The following is a 3,833-nucleotide window of genomic DNA, read 5'->3' on the forward strand; positions in this document are numbered from 1 at the left end:
AATCCGTTACTGGTCATAATTCAAAGAGAACAATGAATTAAAAAAAAAATTTTCTTTTAGACTGAAAATTAATCCGGTATCTAAAGTTCCCGGGTTTCGGCACCAGTTAAGTTTTGGCGAAAGCACAATGTCAAAAAAGAGAAGAAGGAATAAGATCTAACTCGCTTGAACTGTTGTAAAATACTGGCTTTATTGTATTCGGTACATCACGTTCGATCAGCTGATTCCCTCAGTCAGCTGACATCGAAATAACAGCTGACTCATACCGTAACTTATATATATATATATATATATCATCACAATGAGGTCATGTAAAATATAGATTCTATTAAGATTAATTTTTCTAAGCTCTTAAAGCTGCTCTATCGTTCATCAAATTAGGTTTTATCTTTTATGAAGTGTTGACTCTTAACCCATCATCCAGATTGCTGTTTTTATTGTATATTATGTATTATACTTACGTACCTGATGAGTATATATTAATACTTACTACATAAAGTAAGTATTAACTAAGATTGTCATCAATTGCTTTAAATGTTTGGCAATTACTAAATTTTAATTAGGGAAGAAGATAGTTGACAGTATGAAGTAGATTGGAGGAAGATAGTCCGGATGGCGGTCAATAAAAGTTTCAAAATAGGAACAAAAACTATTTAATATATTTAACTATAAATTGGTTTTTAAATAAAATAGTTTTTAATATATAATAATGAGACAAGTTGTTAATGAATATAACCAGGTGTGATATAAGTTCTCAAGTAATGTAAATGGAGACACATATGAGTGGTCTTCTGCAATTTATATGTCTAGATCTATATTGAGAACTTATATCACATCTGGTTATATTTATTAACAACTTATCTCCAGTCTACCAACATGTATATTTCCTTATATTGTTATTATTAATATTTTATTATTTTTAGTTGTTTTTTTAAATATAATTTTTTAAAGTTAACAATTGTTTTGAAATGTTTTACATTTTTAATGTTCTGTTAATTCTTAAATGTTTGTTTCTTATTTATTCCTGACGAAGCCCTGCAAAGTGGTGCGAAACGTTGGTTAATAATAAATAGTTTTTTGTTACTATTTTGGAACCTTTATTCACCGCCATCCGGACTATCTTCCTCCAATTTAATTAGGGAAGAGTAACGATATGTTGTTGTTGTTTATTCAGAAATTAAGGCGTAAAACCCACCGGTCATCAACGCCAACATCCCACTCATATACCCAGTGTTCAATTATATAAATGAAAAAAAAAATACATATATATGTATAAAATAGATAGACAAAAATACATAACATATAAAAAAACCAAACACATAATATATAAAGTATACAAAAAATACATAATATACAAAAAGCACATATACATACACATACATTCATATATATACATTATATATTTACAAATAGTCCTTGTATTTTCAGAAAAGATATAATCTTATTTAAATATGTTTCTCCATTTCCATGTTTGTCCGGACAGCAAAGTACAGCAAAGTATGTTCCGGCCCATAAGCTAAAACGTCCCAAAAGTAAAAATAAATATTAGCGAAAGTTTATACTGCTTTTTTGTTATAGTTAAAGCTTTCGCATTTAAAAATCTATAAAAAATTTAGATTTTTGTTCATATTTTTAACGTTTTAATGTTTACTAGAATCCATTTTCTCATTTATATGAGGATTGCTTATAATTTTGTACAAACCTAAACTAATTGCTAAATAATGGAAATTCTAAATTGTTTAAATACTAAAATTTAATATTTAATTCATTTAAACAGTTCGAACATATACAATTTCACGATAATATCTTTTTTCACACGGGAATCTAAAATATTAAAAACTACGATAAATGCCGTAATATAAATTAAACTACTTTAATATATAAAAACGAACAACTTGCTGTATTTTTTACCATTTCAATTACTATGGAGTAACCAGAATAATAGTTCCAGGCAATATTTTCATACCGTTAATGTTTACATCTTGGCTCTTAATGAATATCATTGTGCTTATTTATATACAATAGATTAGAATAATGCTTCCTTATATAGATAATTTCATCCAGAGAAAATTTATCGTTCTTTTTTATCTTTTAATTTTCTTGATGTTTCACATTAGGTTATCTCTTGATTGGAAAGTAGTTGGCCTGATGGAAATCCTGGTTTTACTTTTACTTTTGTATGACTTCAGTCATCCAAATTTGACCTAACTGATTTATTTTGTTTCTATAAAAAGTGAGTCGTCTTTTTTTTTTTAAAAGTTATTTTTGATAATTTTTTATTAAAAGTATTCTTTATTAGATTTTGTTAAACAAAGGTAAATAATCAATAAAGTATATGAGAAAGATAAAATTATTGCCGATCGTTATTAGATTTAAGATCGAAGGTGGTTATTCCAGTTTACCGTTGTGTCATATGGCTATTGTAGTTGTATCTAGCCTATATGAATTAAAATATGAATTATCTTATTTTTAAAATATGATTTAGATAGCGTAATGAACGTTAAAAAATAAATTACTTTTTAATTTTGTATGATGTATAAGCAGATGAATTATAAATGTCTTTCAGATTGTAGTACAATGAATAACACCTTCTCTCCTATAGGCCGAATTCAGATCTGTCATTTATCTAAGTGAAGGCAAGGGGAGTTAATAACCTCATCTGTTATGTAGGCTGTAATAGTTGATGGAGTATCTAACGGCGTGAAAACTGAAGTGCACCAGACGAATCTCTTGGACATTATTTCTATTTCACTATGTCCTATTATTATATTTATTCAAAATTTTTGTGGTAATGATATAAAAAATTAAGAGCTTAAATAAAATTTTCATAGCTTTTACGATATTTTACATTCACGTGGGAAGGTATTGCGATCGTGAAAAATTTGAGTTTTCAAAGAATATAGTATTTTAAATAGTGTCCAAATAACTAAGTTTCGCAAAACGTTCTGTTTTTGTATGCTAAAAAAATATTAAAAGAGTTAATTGTCAAATTTTTAAGTACTTTTAATTTCGTTTCTTTAAAAAAAAAAATTAACCACCTCTTATTGTTAGTAGTAATAAATAATGGATGAATATAAAATATGAAAAATTTTATAATTAACTAAAGGAGAAAATAAATATTTTCATGTTTCCATGGTTGTTATAACAGTCATATTTTATTTTCACTTATCTCTATATGAAATTTAAGGGAAATATTGTCATCCTGGGTTGGGTGATTATTTTTTTTTTTCTATTCATGATAAATCTCTTTTTCAATTTTTTTTACAAGCCAGTTTATAGTACATCTCCATTTTTTTATTTATATTTTTTATTACAATATGTATTAAAATATTTTTGCTATAATACTATGTTAACTATTAATAATTTTTATCTTTTGTTTTTCATTATTAAGTTTTCCTTTTTTCATTTCATGATAGAAAAAAGGAAAAAAAAAGAACTTAGTTCTAGAAGAAAGTTTCTGTTCTATGAGGAGACTTAGAAATAAAAACGGGCATTTAAGACAACAATGATAGACAATTGGTTTGTGTTTATTAAACTTTATGGATTCAAATCGCTCAAAACAAAATCATGCCATAAACTCAGTGATTTATGTTAATTACACAATACACTATAATTAACTTTTATTCAGTATTTTTTTATTTTATTATGTTTAGGCTACCTCAGGTATGGTTAAGGGGTTAGTTCTAATTTAAATTAAGAAATAAGTTAGTTTAGGTGTGTGTATTGAATGTACTCTAGGACTTTTCTTAACCGTGTACTTGTAATTTTGCTCATTTAAAATTCCGTGTTGCTGGTATATATCATATTCTTCATAGATTGGTGTATACACTGTT

General features: G+C 26.3%; 1 protein-coding gene across 8 annotated transcripts in view; it reads left to right on the forward strand.

Annotated features, from left to right (window-relative positions):
* Positions 1-3,833, forward strand: part of trc (Serine/threonine-protein kinase tricornered) — a 334,990-nt gene that overhangs the window by 124,815 nt on the left and 206,342 nt on the right. The gene's annotated exons all lie outside the window — the stretch shown is intronic.

Source organism: Halyomorpha halys, unplaced genomic scaffold (assembly GCF_000696795.3).
Source record: "Halyomorpha halys isolate HHAL.00 unplaced genomic scaffold, Hhal_1.1 Scaffold34.1, whole genome shotgun sequence".
NCBI lineage: Eukaryota > Metazoa > Arthropoda > Insecta > Hemiptera > Pentatomidae > Halyomorpha > Halyomorpha halys.